Genomic DNA, 27,895 nt, shown 5'->3' on the forward strand with positions numbered 1-27,895 from the left:
CCCAAGATAATACGATGACCTTAAGGGAGTTCTGGAAGAATTATAACATCTATGATGTCATCAAAAATATTGCCGATTCTTGGGATGAAGTAATGCAGTCAAATATGAAAGTAGCATGCAACAAATTGTGCCCACAATTTGCGCCTGCTTTACAGACTTCTACAGATGATGACATTGCTGAAGCCAGGCAAGCTGTGGTTGATATTGATGACCAACTGCAGTTAGACATCAATGACACGGATGTCATAGAGTTACTTGACCCCCATGACAAAGAACTGACCAGTGAAGACCTTATGGAACTGGAGCAGCAGACAATAGCATTTGAGGAAGAATACAGGGACCTAGAAACTCTAAAATCAAAAAGGTTTTTGACAAAAGAGTTAATGGAAGCCTTTCATCTCATTGACGCAGGAATGGCAAAGTTAGAGGAGCAAGATCCTAATACAGAGCAGTTCACCTAAGTTTACTGTACAGTTACTGAGGGCGTCAGCTGCTATAAGGCCATTTATGATGAGAAAAAGAAAAGCTCTGCACAAACCTCCCTTGATGCCTACTTCAAGAAATTGACTCCAGCAGTAAACACTCTCTCTTCAGCAGCAGAATCAAACCCTAACTCTGTACCGTACTCTGTACAGCTGTGATTCCATTTCCTCCAAGTTGTCCCTATCATTTCTCACTACTTCACTATAACTAGCCACCATTCCATTGACATTCCTATTCAATTCATTACTGTTCATAAAAGGTTTTTCCATGGGATATACTTGCTTATTCCTATATTGTTTTAAATCTCTTTCTAGTTTCCTTTGCTTTTTATAAAAAGTATTATTGCTGTTTCTTTCTGCTTTATCTAAAATTTTAAAATACAACTCATTATATTGAGAAAATAACAAGTCTTCCCTTATTTTTACATCCAACAAGCCAACTTCATTTGTTATATGTGTCGTCTGTTTTTCATAATATGGCAGTGTTTTTTTAATAATTTCATTCCCATGTCATCAAACAACATTGCAAAATCATCCACAATACTTTCATCATAAGTTATACCAAATGGAAATTTAAATGGGCGTAAGCCTTGTGGTACCACATTTAGTTGTATGCATTGTTTAAAATAAGCAATATCTATTTCAGTAGTCTTTAGTTTAAATAACCTTTTTTCAAAAAAGTATATCAGTTCCTTCAGGGAACGAAAACTGCCAATTAGTAGCTCTCAGTTGTTCATGTGTCACTGTTTCATTTGAAATGCCAAAGTCAAACTGTTTTGTTTTTAATCTACAAAACGCTGATGAAAAAATTCTGTATGTCCATTAACACGTCCGCTAACTCTTGCACTCATTTGCGGCTGTTTTGTAGTTAAACGGACTTCGCTGTGATTAGAAACTTCATTATTAAAAGAAAAAACTGTGCTAGTTAACTGATGCCTGTGAGAGGCATAAATTAGAGTTAGAAGCCACAGTACCTGTATTATGGGTCGCCTGACCACATGGAATTGAAAAACTGTTGTCATTTTGTTCTAACAGCACAAAATCTCCTCCATGTTGAACGGTGGAAACTTCCTTGATGTTACACTGCCCATTAAGTGACGTCGCTGCTTCCTGTAGAGGCATAGTACCTCCCTCTTGTCCAACTGAGCCTATCAGGCCACTCTCACCTTGGCAGTCGTTAGGATCTCCATAGGAACCCTGTATCACTCGAGCCGGTCGTGCTGGTTTACTTTTTATTGAATGTAGTTGTATGGAAGCATTTTCTGTTAAAGTTGATGGCATAATAACATTTTCTCTCTGGGAGAACAATTCTATAAGTGTTGTTAACTTGCCCTTAAGCTGTAAGACTTCCCCTCGAAGTTGTTGTAGTTCTAAATTAACATTTTCCACACCAGGAGATTCAATCTCATCTAGGTAGTCAATAGTGCATCCAGACACCACCCCAAAAGCAACAAACTATATAAAATTTACAAAACGGATAAACTTGCAAAAATAAAAATTGATTGGCTCCAAAATTGCACACCACTAGCTGCAAATTAAATGTTTAATAAATACACATAGTATTTAGCGCTTTCATCTCATAACAAGCGAGACTTCATCAGAATACATTCATCTAAAATTCTGAAGCATTTAAATACCCTTACCAATTAATAATGAGTATCACATGACAACAGCAATCAATTATTAAAGACACCATTACAAAAATAGCCACATTTCTTTTAAAAACATCACATTATTTTGCTATTGAATAAAACATATGTAAACTTGATGTTAACAGCATATATGTATATCCCATTATGCATACTTTAAAGTACAATACATTATATTTGATTTGCTCTTTCATATAGTAAAGGTGCAATAGAAATAAAGTCATTAAGATCTGGTGGAAACATGGCAGCCAACTTAAACTGCCATTCAGTTTCTTTCTTTTTCAGCTTATTTTTCCAATCACCCCCTCTGGGTTGTATTTTAACTATTTCTAGTATACCAAATATAAATTTATCAAAGGTTTGGCAAACCTGAACATGTCTATACAGAGCAATGTAGACTTTTTTTATTTTTAATATCATTTAAATGTTCATATATCCTTCTCTTTAAATGACGTTCTGTTTTGCAAACATAAAAATGTTGACATGATGTACATATTGCCAAATATGCTATTCTACTTCGACCGAAACACCAAAGGCGGACGTGTGTCCATATTCATTAAGGATATCCACACCTCCAGGCTAGTTGATCAGCATAATGCATCCAAGGTTATCCAAGTGCAACTAACTCTGGGCAAAACTGCAATCCAAATTGTAGCTTGCTACAGATCCCCCGCCATGCCCCAGGATTCCCACTCCTCTTTTCTTGATGTACTGGAAAATATTAGGGTTCAACCAAACACCCTAATAATGGGCAACTTCAACTACCCCACCATTAACTGGGAAAACTACTCGTGTACCAACTCCTTAGCTCAACGCTTTCTGGAATTCATAAACTCCAATGCCCTAGATCAATTTATCCACACCCCCACCAGGGGCAACAGTATCCTAGACCTAGTCATTACCATCATGAGTGACCGGTGTTCCACACTTGGTCAAGTCCTCGTTGGTCCGATCCGTCCATAAGCTTATCACCCTTGATATCCACATCCCGCCCCCACCCCCACATTAAAGAAACCACAGTAAAAAATGTCTCCAAAGCCAACTTCATGCTTCTTAAGACAAAAGTGGTGAACTTCATGAGACCCATGCAGATGGACAATACAGTTACAACTGCCGAATGCTACACAAATGCACTCTATAAGCACTTTCACGAGTGCATGGATCGTGCTATCCCAAACCGAACCAAGACGCTATCCTCCAAAAAAAGGAAGCCAATCTGGTGGTCCCCTGCCATAAACAAACTGTACAACAGAAGGAAGAAACTGTCGCAAAAAAGAGTAAAATCCCATGAGTGGAGGAGCTCCCAGGTCAGCCTCAGTAAGAAGCTGAGATCCCTTATAAGATCCTCCAAAGCTAGCTACGAAAACAAAATCGCCACTAAATCCAAGGACAAACACAATGCATTCTATAGTTATGTCAAGAATCTAGATGGCTACACCCAGATCTGCTCTGAGTTATAGCACAAAGGCATGAAAATACCAATGGATATTGCCAACATCCTGGCAGATAGGTTCAGTGCTAACTTTACCCCCCTCTCACCCCCTAAAGGGCACATCTCTATACCGGAAGAATGCAAAGTTCCTGTAATCACAACTATGCAGGTAAAAGCTGTACTCTCTAAAGCCAAAAACACAGCATCCATGGGACCGGACAACATCCCAGGCTGCGTTTTACACGAACTTCAGAACGAACTGGCTCCCCACTTAAGCCTCGTTCAATAATAGCCTTGCATCAGGCTTTGTGCCCACTGAATGGTGCACAGCAACATTTATCCCACTCCACAAAGGGGGAGCCACCACTGATCCCGGAAACTATTGACCTATTAGCCTGATGAGCCTGGTCCGCAAGGCCATGGAACTTATCATCATGGAACTCATAAACAAAGACATTGGTAACCTCCAAACTCTGGATCCCACACAGTTTGGGTTTGTGAAAAGCAGATCATGCCTCTTGAACCTGATCGACTTCTTTGAGGCAGTCACCAAAGCTGTGGATGAGTGTAAGTTGGTTCACACAGCCTATCTTGACCTCGCCAAGGTTTTTGACACCATCCCCCATTCTAGAATTATAGCTAAACTTACTAAACTAGGTATACATCCCTACGTTACAAGATGGGTTGCCAACTGGCTCACTGACAGAACCCACACTGTAAAAGTTGCAGACTCCAAATGTGACCTCAAAGCAGTGACAAGTGGAGTACCACAGGGTTCCGTCCTGGGACCTCTCCTGTTTGGTATCTACTTCTCTGAAGTATAGGCTAACACAGAAGGCCTCTGGCTAATGAAGTTCGCAGATGACTGCAAACTAGGAGCCATAGTCAAGTCCCCAAATGATGTGGACATCCTACAGAAGGGCCTCACTGAGACAGATGCCTGGTGTCAGAGCCATGGCCTCAAGCTCAGTGCCAAAAAGTGCAGTGTCATCCCCTTTGGTAAAAACTCTGTACCCATGAACTACAACATAGGCAGCAATCTACTTAACACCGAATGCGTGATAAGAGACCTTGGGACCCAGGTGGACAGTAGTCTCTCCTTTGATAGTCACATCACCACAGTAGTCAAGAAGTCCTTCTATGTGACACACCTCATCATAAAAGGGTTCTCATCCAGGAAAAAAGAGGTCATTGTTCCTCTCTACTCGTCACTCGTTAGACCCATTATAGAGTACAACACCCCTTTTGGAATGTACCTCACAAGACATCTGCAGCAGCTGGAAAGGCCACAGAAGTACCTCACAAAGAGAATTACTGGCCTCAAACAAATGCCCTACACTGACCCCCTCAAAAAACCCCAGCTTTACTCCGTAGCATATCACCTACTCCGAGGTGATCTCTGCCTAACATATAAAGCTATGTCAAACCCAGAGCTGTTGGACATGCTACACCCAAAGAAATCCTAATCCCTCCGAGCTACACGCTCTAGGGACCTAAACCTTGTCACCACAATAAACAGGACACTCTGGAGGGATAGATTCCTGTCCCAGAGACTTCCTATACTCTGGAACAAGCTACCCATCTATGTCAAGCAAAGTTCTTCATTAGCACTCTTCAAGAAAAATCTTGATGAGTGGATGGGAAATAGGAAATACACCCTGGGGATCACTTCTGTGTCTCTGCTCGACAGTGGCACAGGAAAATAACTTTCTTGGGTGGCATAAGCCATGGAACCTTGTTGGCTAGGCTTACATAGGCCCTTGGGCCGATAGGTTCATAGGTAGGTACTAGGCTAAGTGCTGCAAGGGATTTTCCTAAAATGTTGGAAAAAATTATTGAAAAGGGAGGTTATTTTCCAGACCAAATATTTAATGTAGACGAGACTGGCTTATTTTGGAAGAAAATGCCTGAAAGGACTTGCATTTCAAAAGAGGAGAAAAGTGCAGGAGGGCATAAGGCAACAAAAGACAGGCTAATTTTATTGTTTGGGGATAATGTTTCCCATGATTTTAAGTTGAAGCCTTTGCTTGTGTATCGCTCCTTAATTCTAAGGGCACTACAGCATGTCATTAAGGCATCTCTTCTTGTTATTTGGAAGGCAGATGCAAAGGCTTGGGTTACAATTGCCAACGTTGAAGACTGGATCTTGAACCATTTTGTTCCTGCTGTTCAAACGTATTGGCTGGCCAAAAATATTCCTTTCAAAATTCTTCTTGTGCTTGACAATACACCTGGACATCCAAACAGTTTAGGTGACTTACACTCAAATGTAAATGTTATATTTTTCTGCCCAACACCACATCACTACTTCAGCCAATGTATCATGGAGTAATAGCCTCATTTAAGGCCTGTTATTTACACTGGACCTTCTGACAAGCAGTCTGGGCTCCCCAAGATAATACGATGACCTTAAGGGAGTTCTGGAAGAATTATAACATCTATGATGTCATCAAAAATATTGCCGATTCTTGGGATGAAGTAAAGCAGTCAAATATGAAAGGAGTGTGCAACAAATTGTGCCCACAATTTGCGCCTGCTTTACAGACTTCTACAGATGATGACATTGCTGAAGCCAGGCAAGCTGTGGTTGATATTGATGACCAACTGCAGTTAGACATCAATGACACGGATGTCATAGAGTTACTTGACCCCCATGACAAAGAACTGACCAGTGAAGACCTTATGGAACTGGAGCAGCAGACAATAGCATTTGAGGAAGAATACAGGGACCTAGAAACTCTAAAATCAAAAAGGTTTTTGACAAAAGAGTTAACTGAAGCCTTTCATCTCATTGACGCAGGAATGGCAAAGTTAGAGGAGCAAGATCCTAATACAGAGCAGTTCACCTAAGTTTACTGTACAGTTACTGAGGGCGTCAGCTGCTATAAGGCCATTTATGATGAGAAAAAGAAAAGCTCTGCACAAACCTCCCTTGATGCCTACTTCAAGAAATTGACTCCAGCAGTAAACACTCTCTCTTCAGCAGCAGAATCAAACCCTAACTCTGTACCGTACTCTGTACAGCTGTGATTCCATTTCCTCCAAGTTGTCCCTATCATTTCTCACTACTTCACTATAACTAGCCACCATTCCATTGACATTCCTATTCAATTCATTACTGTTCATAAAAGGTTTTTCCATGGGATATACTTGCTTATTCCCATATTGTTTTAAATCTCTTTCTAGTTTCCTTTGCTTTTTATAAAAAGTATTATTGCTGTTTCTTTCTGCTTTATCTAAAATTTTAAAATACAACTCATTATATTGAGAAAATAACAAGTCTTCCCATATTTTTACATCCAACAAGCCAACTTCATTTGTTATATGTGTCGTCTGTTTTTCATAATATGGCAGTGTTTTTTTTTAATAAATTCATCCCCATGTCATCAAACAACATTGCAAAATCATCCACAATACTTTCATCATATGTTATACCAAAAGGAAATTTAAACGGGCGTAAGCCTTGTGGTACCACATTTAGTTGTATGCATTGTTTAAAATAAGCAATATCTATTTCAGTAGTCTTTAGTTTAAATAACCTTTTTTCAAAAAAGTATAGCAGTTCCTTCAGGGAACGAAAACTGCCATTCACATTAACATTAGTAGCTCTCAGTTGTTCATGTGTCACTGTTTCATTTGAAATGCCAAAGTCAAACTGTTTTGTTTTTAATCTAGAAAACGCTGATGAAAAAATTCTGTATGTCCATTAACACGTCCACTAACTCTTGCACTCATTTGCGGCTGTTTTTGTAGTTAAACGGACTTCGCTGTGATTAGAAACTTCATTATTAAAAGAAAAAACTGTGCTAGTTAACTGATGCCTGTGAGAGGCATAAATTAGAGTTAGAAGCCACAGTACCTGTATTATGGGTCACCTGACCACATGGAATTGAAAAACTGTTGTCATTTTGTTCTAACAGCACAAAATCTCCTCCATGTTGAACGGTGGAAACTTCCTTGATGTTACACTGCCCATTAAGTGACGTCGCTGCTTCCTGTAGAGGCATAGTACCTCCCTCTTGTCCAACTGAGCCTATCAGGCCACTCTCACCTTGGCTGTCGTTAGGATCTCCATAGGAACCCTGTATCACTCGAGCCGGTCGTGCTGGTTTACTTTTTATTGAATGTAGTTGTATGGAAGCATTTTCTGTTAAAGTTGATGGCATAATAACATTTTCTCTCTGGGAGAACAATTCTATAAGTTTTGTTAACTTGCCCTTAAGCTGTAAGACTTCCCCTCGAAGTTGTTGTAGTTCTAAATTAACAGTTTCCACACCAGGAGATTCAATCTCATCTAGGTAGTCAATAGTGCATCCAGACACCACCCCAAAAGCAACAAACTATATAAAATTTACAAAACGGATAAACTTGTAAAAATAAAAATTGATTGGCTCCAAAATTGCACACCACCAGCTGCAAATTAAATGTTTAATAAATACACATAGTATTTAGCGCTTTCATCTCATAACACGCGAGACTTCATCAGAATACATTCATCTAAAATTCTGAAGCATTTAAATACCCTTACCAATTAATGAGTATCACATGATAACAGCAATCAATTATTAAAGACACCATTACAAAAATAGCCACATTTCTTTTAAAAACATCACATTATTTTGCTATTGAATAAAACATATGTAAACTTGATGTTAGCAGCATATATGTATATCCCACTATGCATACTTTAAAGTACAATACATTATATTTAATTTGCTCTTTCATATAGTAAAGGTGCAATAGAAATAAAGTCATTAAGACCTGGTGGAAACATGACAGCCAACTTATACTGCCATTCAGTTTCTTTCTTTTTCAGCTTATTTTTCCAATCACCCCCTCTGGGTTGTATTTTAATTATTTCTAGTATACCAAATATAAATTTATCAAAGGTTTGGCAAACCTGAACATGTCTATACAGAGCATTGTAGACTTTTTTTATTTTTAATATCATTTAAATGTTCATATATCCTACTCTTTAAATGACGTTCTGTTTTGCAAACATAAAAATGTTGACATGATGTACATATTGCCAAATATGCTATTCTGGTGTAAAACAAAGAAAGATGCAGGTATCCTTAGGTCAACAGCCCAATAAGAAGTCTCACTGAAGCTCTTTTTAACACAAATTTATTTAAATAAAAAGTAAACAGCGTTTTCGCCGCCTTACTAAAGCAGCTTCCTCAGAAGAGATAAATTTCAATATAAAAAACGTGCTTTATATATTGGCAGGATATGACATGACAGCATGACATCATGAGGTTAAAAAACAAATTACAATACTTTGCAGTTTCAAATCAACAGCATTTTTTTTAAAAATACTAGTTAAATATCATCAAACCATTTGTGATATATTTCATCAATAAGACACTATAAATGTATACTGATAAATGCTTAGTATGAAACGTTATCAAGTGTCCATGATAGGTAAATGTTTAAAACATTTTGGTACTTAAAATTGTCTGTAATTAAATGTACAAGAATAAGTATAACCTATCTAAGATAACTTCTTAATTTTAAGACAGCTAAAATATTACTGTTTTCATTAAATGTCCGAACCTGAATTCATCCAGTTTAAGTTGCCATTCAAGTTCCCGGACTTCCAAAATTAAGGGATAGGTCCTCCACGGATAGTATGTGGTACTTGGTCTATGCACACCACAGTGTTTAGTTTCTTTTCTAATGAAAAATCATTATTTAATAGCCTTTTCCATATGGTCTCATCATGCGTGTGCTGTACACAAGCCTGTCTCTTCCTGACATTCTAGTCCATGCCCAGATTGATAAACCATTGATAATATGAACAGTCATGTCGGATAACCAGATAAACTTTCATGTGTTCTGTGCCTTCTACAGAACTTGTCTCATTGTATAGTTACTAAAAATCAAGTTGTATTGGTTTTGTAAATTCTCTACAGTATAAATAATTTATTCAGCTTTACTAGTACCAATAATAAACTAAGAAAAGGCCATGTGTTTGATAGTTATTATTTCAAACAACACTGAGATTCACCTCTCTTTGGTATCAATTTTCCATTCTAGCACAGAAGTGTCAAAAGGATCCATTCACCACATCCTGCCATTCTATAATTGACTCTTTGCTCATTTTCTTTCATCACATTCACTAATTAGCATTTTCTCACACCAGATCACAGAGTACAAAAGTCAAACTGTGTATTCTTTTTGTAATACTAGTCCCCATGAGCATTCCCTGCCATTACATAACTAATTCTCTGCTTTTCTCTTTCATTACACTTAATAAATTGAATTTTTGCCACTAGTTACTTTGCTGTTTATACTGAAAGCCACTTTGCTTGAACAATGCTCATACCAAAAGTTATCTTGTATACTCCTTTTATATCACCAGTCACCCAGTTATTCCTCTGTATGTTGCAGTTATATCATATAGATCATTTGGCACTCATGTTAACTGCAGCAGTCATTTCTTGTGAACTCTGGTTTGTTTATCAAGCGGAATTGCTACCATTGCCTTGCATTAGCCATCTTTATTGAAGAGCTACTAATATAATGTAAACCATTCTGTTGCACCAAAGTACACAACACCAAGTGTTTCCTTGCAAAGCAAATGAATAGTCTCAAACTCATGGCATAGTCATAGTCATGCCACTGTTTCCTCTGAGCAATCAGATTCATGGCAAAATTGTGGTTGTACTGATAGTTTGTTTTATAATCTGCAAATTCACCTTCTTATTATAATTAGTCAGTGGTTATTGTGTAAAGCCTTTGAATTTATTTCACTACACTGTTTTACTACTTTGTTTATTCTGACCTGTATTTTGTTATTGCTTACTGATGTTTTTTGTAAGCTGTACAGTGTTTGGGCACCAGTTCTTAAATGAAGTTGAACTTGTGTGCTTTTAAGTAAATTGTAAGTCTGCATAAACCACTCTATAAACTATCTCCTTATATTATTAATAAACAGCTTCTTATTAAAGAAAAAATATTCTTTATTGACTTGTATAAAGTGAAGCAGTATGTGCGCTTACATAGAGTTTGGTTTGCTGAATAGTCCTTTCATCGACAGAGTGAACTGGACTGCTTTGGAAATATACAAATGTCACTTTTTTGTCAAATATTGAAGGTAACAAAAGGAAGATTAAGTGCTTGTGGTTATGATAAGTGAAGGAGTGGGTTTTAACATTTTGCCTTCCTCTAAATGAATCATTACACACCCTACAACTTTTAACCACAAAAAATGCAGTGAAACAGGAACCAACCAAGGAAAGACCAAAAGATTTAAAAAATTTTAATCCAAATTTTAAGTGCTTTCATCCTCAAACACACAGGATTTCATTAGAAGTAATGGTAAATATTCTCAAAGTCTTTAAATAACCCCACCCAATCACCACCAATATCTTTTAGAGATACAACATGTAAATCACTTAAATCAGTGCATTTAAACGACATAATATAAAACATGTATGTAAATACAAAATAAAAAAATACCATTGAAATTCAATTTCATTAAAAATAATTACATTTTTAGGGTTAACCTTGATGTGACCTCTTGTAAATGCTCATAAATTCTTTTTTTTTTTTTAGTGGATGTCTTTCCTACATAAAATGCATTACATACTGAGCATTTTGCTAAATAAACAACCCTTGAAGTATTATAATTCCCATACTGAAAAAATCACCTTAGTTTTAAAAATATTGTCCATGGTTAGGTTAGTAGTATTTGTTATGTACAAACATTGTGTACATCTCCCACACTTAACTGTACCAAGCTTTGGCTTCTAAAAGGGACTTGTAACCTTCCAGTTTCTCGACAAATGTTTAACATTGCTTTTTACCTTAAAAACAAATGAAGGTTTGTCACCAACCTTACTACAAATAACTTAATTACCTTTAAAAATGATCCAACCTAATTGTACAATACTTTTTTTTCTTAAATCTATCACTAAATGGTAACACAAAAACTCTATTAAAAACTTTTTCTCCTAAATCAGTTTCTTCAGCTGTGTTAACTTCCCAACTACCACGAGGTGTAGATCAGAGTGGGTATGTACCTTTAAGAATCTTTCCAGTGAGCTAGCACGTGTATATAAATATTGAGCACGTGCAAGCAAGACTGCCATTTTGTAGAGAGCTGCATGTAGTAGTCAGTCAGTTTGTTTATATTTTATGTTGCTTTCAATCCTGATGTGTTTATATGTAATAAAGTATATAAGCGAACACCCAAGCCTCTTCGTCTTAACTAGCTACACAAGATGAGCAACATGGTGTCACAGAATGGGATCCAAAGTCAAGACCATGAGGTACAGTTAAAGTTGAAGGAATGTGTAGGAGTGGATCATCCCTACTGCTCAAACAACTCACAAAACAGGTCAGAAACAAATTCCAGGTACTAAAACTCACTTAAATGATTTTTACTCAACAAATGTAAAACAAAGCACTCAGAATGCTCAAAACAAACTTCTAGTTAAACGAAATGCCCAAAACTGCGACATATTGATAAAAATATTTGAAATAGTTACGGAAAAGTGTTTGAAACGATATCCGAATTGCTTAAAATGTATAAAACACTTTTTCACTATGTGCTACTTTTTCATATTAACTAAAGCTATTCAAAATATCAGAAGTGAGTAAAGTATTCCCAAGTTTGTGCAGTTATTTCACAAAATACAGCCATTTCAAAGAATATTTTGCAAAGTACAGTCTTTTGAAGAGTTTATTGTGCATTTGAATGTTGTTACAAGTACCTGGTGTGTGTGCATGTTCATACATAATTACAATGGCCATATTTTGCATTGTGTATAAGCATACCTTGGGGGATGACAGAAGGATTTTGGAGACCTGCTCTATTTGTATTTTATAAGAATGTTGCAGAAAATTGGAGAGTGTTTGAGCAAGAGTATGATATTTTCATACAGGCTGAATTTTTTAACAAAGACTCACTTACAAAGAAATTTATTCTGCTTAATTTAGCTGGTTCAGAAGCCATAGAAGGAGAATATTCATTTGTGTATGTGCCTACTGTCTGTGTAGTGGATGGGGAAAACCGCCATATAGTGGTGCCAGCTGAAACAAGGGAAGACCCAGAGTGCTTAAAACATAAATTTAGAGAAATGTGTAACTCCAAAATGAATATTGCAATGGAAAGGCACTTATTTTACACAAGAGATCAAAAGCCTGGTGAAACTTTTGCAGCATATTTAACTGACTTGAGAAATAAGGTTAAAATGTGCAGATTTGGTGATTTAAGAGATGAGTTGATAAAAGACAGTCTTGTGTGTGGTATTAAAGATGATGCAGTGAGAAAGATTTTGCTTTGTTGTTGCTATCAATCCTGATATTTTGTATGTAATAAAGTATATAAACGAACACCTGAGCCTCTTCTTCTTAACTAATTACACAAGATGAGCAACACCAGGGTGGGGTTATTTAAAGACTTGGGGAACGTTCAACATTTGTTCTGATGAAGTCCTGTGTGTCTGAGGATGAAAGTTTTTCACATTTAAATTAAAAATATTAACATCTTTTGTTTTTTCCTTGGTTGGTTCCTGTTCCACTGCACTTTTTCTGGTTAATAGCTCTTTTTTGTGCATTACTGTCCTGGATTTTGAGACTCCTAACAGCTTTCCCTCCTGCACTTTAATAATACCCCTCTTAAACAACACTTCTCATCCTTTTTCCCCTGACTGCCCTAATACACTGCTCTACCCCTCTCATACATCCCTTTTATATCTAAATTAAAGACATTATATATATCCTATACCATGCTCTCTGTCATGTGTTATAAACAGAACCAATCATATACCATGGTCTCTGTCATATATTATAAACAGGACCAATCCTGTACCATGGTCTCTGTCATGTTATTAAACAGAACAAATCCTATACCATGCTGTCTGTCATGTGCTATTACCACTGTCCTCCTGTACCCTGCTAATATCTGTCCTCCCCTCCTGTATAATTGTATAACGTACTTCATTATATTTCTTGACCTCTTTACAAACTTATACAGTACTAAAATCTCCATTCCTTCATAATTTTATAACCTACTTCATTATGTATCTTGAACTCCTTGCATACCTTTCTTTCTGAAATGTAAGAACATTAAACTTCATTGCAGTGTTTCCCCTTCTGCAGCATCAATCCATTTACTTCCTGAAAGATTTTAGAGCTACAAGAACTTTACAGATTTATAATTGTTGGTGTAAACACATTACTATATATTGCTGTATTGTTTGTTTCATGAGAAATGTAACTTGCTTTTCTGAGAACTGTTTCAATTTCATTTGTTAATATAAATGTACTGCGATGGAACTTTTCTTACCAGGTCTCTGCTGAAAAGTGGCTCTGACCACTTGGGCTTTCCTGGTCAAAGACAAACAAATAAATGAATAATGCAGAAACTTTCAATTAAACTAAAAGTTTTGGCATTAGGGTTGGGAATGTGATTTACTACTAGGGTGGAATGTGTATGCCAGTATTTGCAAATTAGGGTTAGAGTAAGACTTAGGAAAAGGATAAATTTATTTGTGTGCTTGTGTTCAGGTTTATGTGATGAGTGTCTGAGTTGTCTTGTATAGTTGTACTGTTAGGGAAAGCATTTTTCCTAAGGTAAGGTGCAGAGCTGGGATTAGGTACATGGGCAGGGTTAGGTTTAGGGTTAACACACATTAATAAGGTAGGGAAAAGCTAAAGATATTGGGTTCAAATGGTTTTCCAGAGTCTCAATAATATGTATAAATTCTTTTTTTAACTTTATTAATCCCAGTAAAGTGAGCAGAAGCCCATGTGTTTAACACGTATTCTTTTAAGCAGCATCTGGTTTGCTCAGTGAGTATAAGTTTTCCATTCTAGCTAAAAATCTCAGTGGTACCTACACTTTGAGCACACCCTGCCATTTTATAGCTGATTATTTGCTCCTTTTCTTTCATCACACTTGTTTATTAGCATTTTCTAATGCCAGCTCACATTTCACAAGTCTGATTTGGCAATGCAGATTGCTTGTGCTCAAAACCATGTTTCCTGACTATGTGGCATAATTGCCAAACACCATCCACATAGCCTTACATCACTGCCCACTGTGGCGGATGGTTTACTAATATTAATAAGTGTTAATGGGCGGCTAAGTCAAAAACAGCTTGATTAGTAGTAGGAGTCGAGTTGCATTTTAAGGAAATTAAGTAGAAAGATAAGTATGAATGTATAAAATCATACTCAATGTATTGTCTAACTTATAAAACTTATTTATACTTGTAAAAGCACCTTTATTGAATTAGCACGTGTGACACAGGCACATTTACATTTATACTCATAAAAGTTTAAGTAATAACAGTAAACGAAAACATAAGTGACACTAGTAAGGATTACAAGGTATAAACATCATGTTTAATAAAAATTGAATAACACAAGCAAAATACAATGCAAATCTATTAACAAATTTGAATAAAAATTAAGTAAAATAATTAAATGATTAATACCCCAACTTGAATTAAAGTAAGCTATTTATTAACTACTTTAAAATGAATAATAACATATGTATAACCACATTAATATTTTATTAACTATCTCAGTATGATTTAAAACAAGTAACTATATATGAATTGAAAATATCTCTTTATTAACTACTTTACCATGAATTAAAAATGTCTGTATTGAGCTATTCAACATGAAATAAAACAACCTACTTTTGAAATACCTTAACTACGACAGTTATGAACAGTAAGAACTATCATTCAAAAGAACCAGTGAACAAAAAGATTGTGTTAGTACATGTATTTACCTTACATGGAATGTTTCAATTAACAAAATGCTTGACTAAAGTGTATGCAGCGACTGGCACTTTTTATTTGTGTGGCGTAATTGCTGTCAGTCACAGTTGAAGTCATCTGGGAAGGCCCACATTTATGCAAATCACATGACGCAACCTGAGAATACCTACAACAGCACTTTATCACAAGGGGGGGACACTATAAGCAAATTACACCAAATAAACTTCATGCCAGAAGTCACTCTGTATTTTTTTATTTCATTAATTACGTCATTGCTTCCTCTTTGTAATCAGATTCATGACAAAAATCACATTGCATTAATAGTTTGTTGTAAAACCAGTTGACTTTATTTTATTGTACTGTTTATGTTTTTTGCATGCAAATTATTCTAGCATTATTCTAAAAAAGTCATTTGCATGCATCAGTAAATTGCTTCTTGAGGAACAAATGCTGTAGTGTGATTTAAATATCTTTATATATACAAATCACTTTATATGAGTAATGTCTTGCTGGTTATTGCATTGCTGTTTCAGAAACACTTTATTCTGGCTTAATTCCTCTCTCATATATTTCCCATGTAACTACCTTCTAAATTAATTTGAAAATGAAGATCTTTTACTACCAATGTATTTTCTTTCCCTCTGGCTGTTTTTTTCTGTTCTTGCTATAAGAATACACACATGGGTAGATGTTGTCACCAGCTGTATCAGTACTTTTACGCACACTCTGATATATTTGACAAATGGTATCAGGATCAGTAGTGTCAATTGATGCATCCGTGATGTATAAGCTTCCACATTACAGTAGAAAGGCCAGGACACTGAGCACTTCCAGAGAAACAGTTGTATAGATAACGCACAAGTACATTATAGTTTTAAACCATAACTAGATGGTGTTATATGGTACAACACCCCACATTTGAATATTCCAATAACTTACTGCATACATTAGCACTTTGTTTGGCCAATTCATTCACTTAGCAAGCAACTATCCTTTTAGAGCTTTTAATTAACTGGGCTTATGTTGGTAAGTTTTATAAATTATCCCAAGGTTTGCAAACTCATAGTTTGCATGCAAGTTGCAAGGAGACAGGACTTCTTCATTTGTGTGCGTGGGGATGGGGTAGCTTGCCACGACTTATTGAAAATTGTTGAGTCAAGCTTATTTGTTTGAGGCCCCCAACACTTTGTGGTTTACTGTAACGTGAGTCAGTTTAATGTACCAGATCTCTCTGTTGCAACTACAAAAGTACTTTACTGTGCTTATGAAATGAACAAATATAGAAGATGTAGCTGTATTAATTTCTGTCTCTGCAAAAGACTGTGCTAATGCATATATAACAGCCATTCAGACAGCAGAAAACTGGGTGCTTTTTCATAAATATTCTTAAATGACTTCATAGTTGCAATGTGATACACATTTGTTGAATTTGTCTGCTTTTTACGTACATATATTGATGTTCTTCGTGTTTCACTGTTGCAGTCATTACATTTGGATAATCCTGCTGGCAGGTTGCCCTCAGTCGGCCTGAATTCCAAAGTCTTGGGTCCTGCGTCGGCTGCTGTCGCCCCTTCCCTAACGTCAGGTCATCAGGGGTATAAAAGAAGCAGCCGATGCCATTTTCTTCAGTCTTTCTTGCCTTGCGGTGCCCGAAGCAGAAGCAGTTCGCAAGTGCCAGTTGGCCGACTCCTGAGATTTTTGTGTTCGAGTTTCAGACCCAAAGTCTTCAATAAAGCAAAGTACCCCATTGGGGAAACTTTTTTCTTGCTCCAGACCGATGTCAGAAAAAGTTAATAATTGTATTTCTTGTGGAAAGCAAATACCTCATAAGGACTTTCATTCTTACTGTATCCCTTGCCTAGGCCCTGATCACAAGGTTTCTGGTTGTCGGTTTTGTACTAGATTTAACCAACGCACTGTTAAGCGTCGGTATGATTTTGCTTTAAACTATTTTGGACGCCAGTTAAATTATCCAGAAATGTCATCGGATAGCCATCTGACTACCGGAGTTCACAAAAAATGCAAAGAAAAGGAGAAAGATAAACAACCGAGGTCCAAAACCAACGATGAAGCTTCTCCTAAGCCAGTCGCCGGTTCTCAGTGAGGCGCTTTCGCAGCCCCTAACGCCTGCTACTTCAGAGTTACAAGCCGTTACCGACTCCCATGTGGAGTCGGCTATGCTGCTGGAAACTCAAGGTACTGGAGCCTTGGACACTATTCGCTCAGATGGGTCTGGAGCCACTGAGCAGGCACCGGCTTCTGAGGGTGTATTCAGACCTAAACATCTTTACATTAAACCGACTTCAGCTTCAAAGGCAAAGACTAAAGCACCTTCTAAAGCAAAGAAACAAACTCAAGAGCCACGTGGACAGGCCTCTATGCCCAAAAAACAGATGCTCAAAATGGCAGAAGACTTGATTACCTTGATCAGGGGTTCCCATCCCCCTCCTGGTAAGAGGCCTAGGCAAGAGACTGACTATGAATCTTCAGATCAGGTTTCTATTTCTTCTGATTCCTCTTCTCATCAGGAATATTCTCTTCCCCCCTGTGAGGATTCTGATGCTGAAGAATCTATTCCTTCAGCTTCCCCACCAGAGGACTATTCTTTTGGGGAAACCTTGCATACCATGAGGGAGCATTTCCACTGGCAGAGCCAAGATTTTTCAGAATCTAAAAAGAGGCTCAGGGATTTCCTTTTACTACCTCAAAACAGGCCTCTAGCGATTCCACCTGTGTTAGACATTGTAGATTATGTGTTTTCGGACTCAGACTCCTTACTTTCAGCTCCTGTTAAGCCTGACAGATATTAGTGTTCCCGACTGTCATAAATTCCTTTTTAAAAACCCTGCTGCAGACCCAGAAACTATTTCATAGGGCCCCAAAGGAGTTAGGGCTTCCGCTGCAAAAAACCCTACCCCCTCTGACAGGGATTCCAGATCACTGGATAGATGGGGAAAAAAGGTTTGCACATCTGCTACCTTGGCTATAAGGGCCTTAAACTGTCAGTTTCATATGCTTAAATATCAGCAACATGTCATGGCATTGCTTAAACAGAAAATGTTGTTAAACTCTGAAAGTGCAGAAAACAAGGAAATGCATGATTTATTGCATGCAGTTGAACAAGTTGGAAAGCATACTTTGCAATATGGTTTTGATTCTTTGGAGGCCTCCTGCAGGGCCGCAGTTATAGGTTCTGTAATTAGGAGGCATGCTTGGTTAAAGGAACAAAATCTGCCTGATCATGTCAAAGTTAAATTATTAGATGCACCTTTACAGCATAATAATTTGTTTGGTGTTAAAGAAAATGGAGGACAAAGCTAAATCTATGCAAACTGTCAAAGATTTTTTACAAGTACAGCCACCTAGGTTTAGTAGGCACTGGCCTACCAAGAATTGGTCCTTTCCTGTGTCAGACAGACCTCAAAGGGGCAGATCCAGACGCCCTAGAGGCAGATCCCAGGCGCAAAGTTCATACAGGTCAAAGCAATGGGGTGCTTCTACCTCCAAAGTTGGAGAAGACAAATCCCAACCATACAGAAAACAGTCTGAATGACTTCCCCCTGCCTGCACCAAGCACTTATCTCCTGGCAGCACCCTTAGGGGGAAAATTAGTACTTTTTTCTCAAAATTGGCACATTATAACCCAAGACAAGTGGGTTCTAAATATAGTGTCACAAGACTACAAGTTCCATTTTCATACCCTGCCAAAGGCAAACGGCTGGCCAAATCTGCCAAAAAATCAATGGGCAGAGGCACAAAAACAAGTCTCATCCCTCATGGACATGGGGGCCATTCAACAAGTACCAGAGCAAGAGCAGGGACAAGGATTTTACTCAAGACTGTTCTTGGTAACCAGAAAGGACAAGGCCTGGAGACCAATACTGGACCTATCTATTCTGAACACATTCCTGGATATACCAAAATTCTAAATGTTGACTTTGCAGCAGCTTCTGCCCATGCTGGGCAAGAATGCTTGGCTTGTGACTTTAGACCTAAAAGAGGCATACCTGCATGTCCCAATCAGACAATCATGCAGAAGATACCTCAGACCCAAGGCTGGCTCAATGCATTACCAATTCTCTGCACTGCCCTTTGGCTTATCTACTGCACCCAGGGTCTTTACAAATTGTCTGGCACCAGTAATTGCATTCTGCAGACAAAGAGGAATACAAATATATCCTTATTTGGACGACTGTCTAATTCAAGCAGAGAACAAGGACATTCTTCTACAGTATCTGGCGTTTGTGAAAAGACTTCTAACATGCCTAGGGTACACAGTCAATGAAAATAAATCAAAACTAGTACCCACTCAAGAGATAATATTCCCGGGTGCAAGCTTATATACAACTGCCCAGATGGCTTATCTCATACCAGACAAACAAAGGCAACTGACTACCTATTTCAAAATGCTGGCAACAAAGGCCCAGTTATCTGCAAGAAAAATTCTGCAGGCTTTGGGCTTCATGGCATCCTGCATCTTACTAATTCCATATGCAAGACTGCATATGAGGAAACTACAATGGTACCTAAAAAGTGTTTGGACTCAACATTGCCACAGCCTGGAAACAATAAATGTTATGTAGTCGTATCTCGCCATTATTCTTCATATGTGGGTTTGGAGCCGACGGTCGGCTCCGACTCGGCCTATACACTAGCTCAAAAGTCTCTGATTGGCTGGGCTAAGATGGTATCCCACAATACCTTGCTCCACATCCCTAGATCTTGTTTGCCGCTTGTAGAACTCGGACGTGGTCTCGACTTGGCTTGGCTAAGTACTTGTTAAAAATAACTTCTCTTGAGAAAATTTCTGATATTATAGAATTTTTGCATAGATACAGTTGTGATAGCGTTTGTTGGCCTTTCTGCATTCTTTTGGGTGTGTTTGTGCGAGTTTTGTGGTATCCCTTCTACCCTCGGGCTAGGCCCATTTGAGTTAGAGGACCTAGTCCTCCCCTTGTGATTGTTTTTTTTTTTTAGTTTGTGGTTCTCTTTGTGCTGAGACCATTTTCATTAGAGGTCTCTCTATTGTTTGTGTGTATCAGTGACTGTGTGTTGTGCTGAGTGTTCGTTTCCCGCCCTTTCTCTGACTGACTTCTGCACCGAGAAAGTTTTTGGAGTTCTGTGTTTTATAATTATGTCGAAAGAGCAAAAAGAACATAAGCCCTCTGGCTTTAAAAAGTGTTCTAAATGTTCATACAAAATGTCTATTACAGACGAACATTCCGTCTGTGTTTATTGTCTTAGAGCCATCCACCTTCAGGAATCCTGCAGTTTCTGCCACTCCTTTAGTCCTCGGGTGCTCCAAGAAAGGAAAAACAAGTTGATACTAAAGGATCTGTTAAAACCATCTTTTGAGGAAAAGTTAGCTTCGACTCCCAGCTCCGAGTCGAAGTCTAAGTCATCTAGATCCAAGAAGAGATTGCCGGCTCCATATCTGGTCTCGGAGCCACCCTCTAAGATTTTGGTAGTGGAATCTGCTTCCTCGGCTCCACCGACCTCAGAGCCACAGGAAGTCACTGTTTTGATTGAATCCTCGACTGCTCCGATAATATTGGAACCGATTCGGAGCCGGTCTCCAAGTTTAAGACAAGCCTCTCCAGAGAAAAGGTCTGCTTCTCCATCGATTTCCTCCAAATCCTCCAGGCTTTCAGATTTGAATGTGGATAGGGTGGTGCAGCGGCTCCTGGAATCACCAAGGTTGGCAAAACTTTTTTCGGCTCTGACCCAGTCGGCTCCGGAGCCATTCCTGGTAGTCGTACCTGCTATTCCTCTTCCGAGCGCATCATTGTCTTCGGAGCCAGTAAGCTCCGCTCCAAGATATGTTCCTGTGTCGGCTCCGATACCCCAACTGGGACTCTCGGTACTGGCATCGGCTCCGACCCTGTCAGCTCCGTCCACAGGGTTTGGGACTCAAGTTTCTTCTGTCGGCGCCGAGGGGGATGACTCGGAGCACAGGTCGGTGCCGAGCCTTCCTCTGGGCACATCGGCGGCGGGGACTCGGGCCCCGGTCATGGCCTTAGATGGCGGTCGGTCCTCAGATTCAGGAGGTCCTGCCTTCGAGGCAATGCGGAGTGCGCTGGCTGGATCAGCTACCTCCCTCGGATCGGTACTTCTGTTTCCTACTACACTGGCGAGAGCTTCTGACACCCCGATATCCTAGGACAGCAGGGTGCAAGGGCCTAAGGACACCCCCGTGAGTGGTCCCCTTCTTTCTGAGGAGCCCTCATACTCTGTGCCTGAGGAACCCCCCAGGAAGAAATCTTGCAAGAGGAAGCATATAGACTCCCAAGACGAGTCCCCCACTTCAGATACTGACCTCGAGGAGTCGGAGGGGTCCCCCAAGTCTTTCTCTGAGGATGTTTCATTCTCCGAAATCCTGGAGATCTTGAAACAAAGAGGAGGCTGGCCTTCCAAACCCCCCTCCGAGGATGAGTCAGTATTCCTTAAGGCCTTTGGCGCCCAGCCTTCCACCTCCTGGGTATCCCCACCCTTTGATGAGCTGTTAGACTTAATTTGGCGAAGGGTGTGGGAGACTCCTGACTCCGTGGAGCCTGTCCCTCGACAGCCTAACAAATTCTTGTCTGCCCCCCAGGGAAAGGATTTTTTGATGAAGGGAACCCCAGTAGATGCTATGGTGGTGGCAGCCGCCACACAGAAGGAAGTTGCAGAGTCTTCCTCTACGGTCCATCCCCCGAACAAGGTGTCCAGGATGATGGACCGGTATGGCAAGCGTACCTTTTCCTCAGAGACCTTTACTCTGCGGTCACTGAATTACTTGACTCATTTCACGCGGCTCCAAAGAGATCTCCTTATGGAGGTAGGAGATACTCTCAGGGGTAATGTATCTGAGACGGTGGCTCAAGCAGTCAACGCTCAGCTTTCCACCCTTAATTCCATTGCAAACTCGTCCATGCGATTGAGTTCGTATGTGGCCGAGGGAGCTAGCAGGGCGGCTAGTTCAGGAGTGGCCTGCAGGAGGCAAGCCTGGCTACGCCTGTGTCACTTTGCGGAGGCCTTTAAGTCTTCCTTTACAGATGCCCCTTTCTACGGTTCCTCCTTGTTTGGGACCAAAGTAAAAGACACACTCACCAGGTGCGAACAAGAGGGTAAGACCTTGTCTGCCGTGGGAGTCCACTTTTCCTTACCGTCGAGACCTTATCCCAAGGCTCAGCAGGGGGTGGGGGGAGATGTGGTTCAGAAAATCACAGAGGTCGTTCCCTACCGCACAAGGTGAGACTCCCCCTTGAGGCAGAGGAGGGGGGGTCATACTCTGGAAGATGCCGCCCAGGAGGCAGAGGGGGCCCCCGCAACTCGGGGGACCGGGATTCCTTCCGCAGTTCCCCATACTCTCACTCTTTGAGGGTGTGCCCAGCTATGCTTCTCCAGAGCCAGTCGGGGGTCGGATTTCCCATTATCCGGAAGCCTGGGCAAGAATAACCCAGGTCAGATGGGTTTTAGGGATAATCGCCGGAGGTTACACCATTCCATTTCGCTCCACCCCTCCTACCCCCAAAAGGATCCCAGACGCACCACCCAGTCAAAGGGGTCAAGCAGCATCAAAGGTCTCTCAGCTGCTAGAAAAAGGAGTCATCCAACCAGTCCCCCCAGACCAGATCGGATTAGGGACTTACTCAAGATTCTTTTTGGTGCCGAAAAGCACGGGGGACCTGAGACCCATTCTGGATCTCAGCCGACTAAATCATTATGTACGCAAGTCCAAGTTCCGGATGGTCACACTGCAATCAATTCTCCCGTTATTGGGAAAGGAAGTATGGATGTGCTCCATCAACCTGAAGGATGCTTATTACCACATAAAGATGGACAAAGCATCCCGGTGTCATCTACGCTTCCGGCTGGGAGCCAGGCACTTCCAGTTTCAAGCCCTGCCCTTTGGTCTCACCACAGCCCCCAGGGTGTTCACCAAATGCATGGCAGTGGTGACGGCTCGCTTGAGGCGTCTAGGATTCCAGGTGTTTCCTTACCTGGACGACTGGCTCCTAACTGCCCCCACCAAGCGTCTACTTTGTCAAAACAGAAACACTACCATCAACATTTGTCATCAGCTAGGCATCACAATAAACTGGAAAAAATCTGCCTTGCTACCCTCACAGTGTGTCTTATTTATAGGAACAGAGTTGGATACCATTCGGATGAGAGCGTTTCTGCCTATGGAAAGGATCACGAGGTTACAACGACAGGTTCAAATGATGATGCCTTTGACATGTGTAAAGGCAAGGCTAGTGCTGCAACTACTAGGCACGATGGCATCCACTATCATGATGGTTCCATTAGCGAGGCTGCACATGCGGATATTACAGTGGCTCCTGTTCGCCCAGTGGTCTTTTCAGAGTTTGCCTCTATCCCATCCCATCTTGATCACAGACAAATGCAGACAGGACCTAAGTTGGTGGCTGTGCACCGACAATCTAGTAGTAGTAAAACTGTTCTCTTCACCCAACCCGGTAGCCACAGTGACCACGGACGCCTCCCGGATAGGGTGGGGGGGCATTATCTTGGCAGGTTGGTCCAAGGTACGTGGCAGGAACACGTGATGAACTTGCACATAAATGTCCTGGAGATGATGGCAGTGCTCCTAGCGTTGCAGGTGCTACAACATGTCCTCCCGTCCGGGACTATTGCGATACACTCGGACAACATGTCGGTAGTGTGGTATCTCAACAAACAAGAGGGAACCCGATCGTACCCACTATGCAGGGAGGCTGTCAGAGTGTGGAACTGGGCGATAGCTTCCTAAAGGACCTTGATAGCAATGCACATTCCAGGGAAAACCAATGTGATCGCAGACAAGTTAAGCAGGGCGATACTTTTGCCCTACGAGTGGTCCCTGAACCGCCAGGTGGCAGACAGCATATTCAACAAATGGGGTCAGCCTTGCTGCGGCCTGTTTGCCAGCCCTCTCAATGCAAAATGCCACGCATTCTTCTCACTGATACCCCCACTGGGGGGATATCCAAGGGACGCTCTGGCACACATTTGGCCCTCGGGTTTGCTGTATGCTTTCCCTCCATTTCCCCTTATCTCGAGGGTGATCCAGAAAGCACTATCCCTGGGAAGCAGGTTGATTCTAATCGCTCCATACTGGCCTTGGCAAGTATGGTTCCCATTTCTCCAACAGTTCACCGTGGAGCCTCCTTGGACTCTGGACCCTCGTCCAGACGTACTGACACATATGTCGGGACAGCTCTACTCCTCCCTGGAGACCCTCAGGCTGACCGCCTGGCTACTCCACTTCCGACTGTAGTCAGGTATCATGATTTTTCTCCAAACGTAGTCCATATCCTCTCACAAACCAGCCACTAGGAAGATTTATTCCAGTAAGTGGAAAAGGTTTTCCATATGGGCACAGTCTAAGGATATTGTCCCCTACACGGCTCCCATCAACTCTGTGCTGGAATTCTTATCTCAATTATTCAACCAAGGGTCAGCCCCAGCCACCATAAAAGTTCAGCTAGCGGCTATCTCTAATTATCACGTGGCATATGAACCCAGCTTAATGGCTCACAGGCTGTGTAAAGCCTTCATGAAAGGCACACTCCTCCTTCGCCCCTCGGTAGCTCAACCGGTTATGCCTTGGGACCTTAATTTTGTTCTGCAGGCTGTTACTCTTCCACCCTTCGAGCCTGTGGCTTCTTGCGATTTGAAGTTTCTGACATGGAAATTGGCCTTTCTGATAGCCATTACTTCTGCCAAAAAGGTTTCAGAGCTTCAGGCCTTGTCAGCTAAACCCCCTTATCTCATTTTCTATAAAGATAATGTCTCCCCCAGGCCGAATCCAACCTTTCTTCCAAAAGTAGTGTCATTGTCTAATATTAATCAGTCCATCGAACTGCCAGTATTCTTTCCCAATTTCTCTGACAAGGCAGAGTATCAGTTTCATACATTGGACGTTCATAGGCAACTACGCTTTTATTTACACCGGACTAAGGAATGGAGGAAATCAGATCAGCTCTTCATTTTGTTCTCGGACAATCGCTTAGGTTCGGCGGTGTCCAAAGTAACCATTTCTAGATGGATAGCGGGTTGCATCTCCTTTATTTACCAGACAGGAGGTAAGATCATACCCTTTCCAGTCAGAGCACATTCTAAGAGAGCAGTGTCTACATCCTTTCAGGCTAGGCTATCCATGGATGATATATGCGCAGCAGCAACATGGGCTTCTCCCCATACTTTTGTGTCCCATTACAAACTGGATGTGGTATCCAGGGGCAGGTCTTCCTTTGGCTCCACAGTGCTCAGGAGTATCTTCCACTGAGCCACCCAGGATATAGGTGCTAGGGATGCTGTCCCACATATGTAGAATAATGGCGATATAGGACTACATAACGTCAATTAGTTATGTACTTACCATAACGCTAGATGTATGTAGTCCATCTCGCCATATATTCTTCATTACCCACCGTCCCCCTTGCCTGAAAAATTTGGAGGATTTATAACCCTGGCTTTAGTCCCTTTAGACAACTTGTTGGACCTTGTCTATCTTGACTGTGGATGTGTGTGTGTGTGTGGATTGGACATATTGTTTTTGTTAGCAGCAAACTAGATCTGGGGATGTGGAGCAAGGTATTGTGGGATACCATCTTAGCCCAGCCAATCAGAGACTTTCGAGCTAGTGTATAGGCCGAGTCGGAGCCGACCGTTGGCTCCGAACCCACATATGAAGAATATATGGCGAGATGGACTACATACATCTAGCGTTATGGTAAGTACATAACTAATTGTTACTCTCATTCCCTGCCTGCAACAGGAGTTTCGATGGTGGGCGAAGGCTTGTCACCAGAACAAGGGACAGCCTTTCACTTTACCCCCATCCAGGCAGACACTAACAACGGATGCATCAGATTATGCCTGGGGGGCCCACATGGCAGGAAAATGCATTCAGGGCACATGGTCCTCAAACCAAATGCATCTGCATATCAATCAAAAAGAGATGCTATCTGTTCAAAATGCCCTGACAGCTTTCAAGGACCTACTTCATCCGGGACAACTACTGATAAAGACAGACAACACCACGGTCATGTGGTATATAAACAAGCAGGGGGGCACACATTCTTACTCCCTTTGCAGACTAACCATGACTTTGTGGGACGCAGCATTGAGTTACCAGGTACATCTGCAGGCACAATTCCTGCCAGGAAAGGAAAACACTCTGGCAGACGAACTAAGCAGAAACCTCATGGATCCAAATGAGTGGCAGCTGGATCCACAAGTCTTCAGCATGATAACAAGGGAATGGGGATGCCCGGACATCAATCTATTTGCCTCTCCTCACAACTACCAACTAAAGAGATTCTGCACAAGGACTTATCACAGACAAGCATGGAAAGTGGACACCTTATCTTTCAGCTGGAAAAACCTATCAGTATATGTCTTTCCCCAAAGGTCAGACAGGAGAAGCCAAAGATGATACTGATTGCCCCAGACTGGCCACGCCAGTACTGGTATCCAATCTTAAGGAACTTGTCTCAATGCCCAGCTTGGGCCTTACCTCAAATACCTCATCTACTGTCCCAGCAAAACAATCAGATCCTGCACAGCCAAATCAGTACTTTAAATCTGGCAGCATGTCGGATAATGTAGTCATACAGTTTTGTATAACACACCTCTTAGTAAAGCTGTGATGGATGTCATTTTGGAAGACAGAAGGCCTAGCACTAGAAAATGTTATGCTGGGAAATGGAAGAGATTCTGTGCTTGGAACCAGGCACAAGGAACTGATACAGCTGTACCAAATATTCCTCAGATTTTGCAATACTTAACTGAGATGCTGGACAAAGGCCTATCTTTTTCATCAATTAAAATTCATGCCTTTGCTATTTCGGCTCATTACAATACAGAACCACCAATCTTTTCTCATCCTTTATTAAAGCAGTACCTCAGAGGAGCCAAAAATTTAAGGCCCCCAAGGAGATCACCAATACCTGCATGGGACCTCAACTATGTCTTGGAAAAACTCACCCTGCCTCCTTTTGAGCCAGCTACTACTGCTGATATAAAGTTTTTATCTTGGAAAACAGCTCTGCTCCTAGCAATAACTTTTGCGAGACGAGTTTCAGAGCTACAGGCACTCATGGCTGTGGAACCTTTCATCATTTTTTATCCAGACAGGGTCTCAATGAGGACAAACCCAACATTTATGCCTAAGGTGGTGTCCAGTGTGGCTCTTAACCAAACTATCCATCTGCCAAGTTTTTATCCAAATCCACAGAACAAGGGGGAGAGAATTCTGCATTCTTTGGACGTACACAGACAACTTAGATTCTACTTGGACAGAACCAAAGTTTTCAGACAGACAAAGCAATTACTAGTGGCATATGCTGCAGGATCACAAGGAAAGGCTATCTCAAATCAGACAATTTCAAAGTGGATAGGCCACTGCATTCGTTTCTGCTATTTACAACATGGCAAGCCAGTGCCTAAGGGCATTAGGCTACATTCCACCATAGCTGCAGCCACTTCAGCAGCCTTTCTCAGGGAGGTACCAACCAAAGACATTTTAGAGGCTGCTACTTGGAGTTTACAAAGCACTATCATCTGCCACTCTACTCTAAATCCAGGGCAGGCTTTGCCACT

The 27,895-nt window shown here is 40.8% G+C and overlaps 1 protein-coding gene across 1 annotated transcript in view; it reads left to right on the plus strand.

Annotated features, from left to right (window-relative positions):
• LOC122787839 (dedicator of cytokinesis protein 7-like) overlaps positions 1-27,895 on the plus strand; it is a 4,057,077-nt gene that overhangs the window by 2,830,365 nt on the left and 1,198,817 nt on the right. The gene's annotated exons all lie outside the window — the stretch shown is intronic.

The sequence above is a fragment of the Protopterus annectens genome, chromosome 13.part0, assembly GCF_019279795.1.
Source record: "Protopterus annectens isolate FY-2018-M chromosome 13.part0, PAN1.0, whole genome shotgun sequence".
Lineage (NCBI taxonomy): Eukaryota > Metazoa > Chordata > Ceratodontiformes > Protopteridae > Protopterus > Protopterus annectens.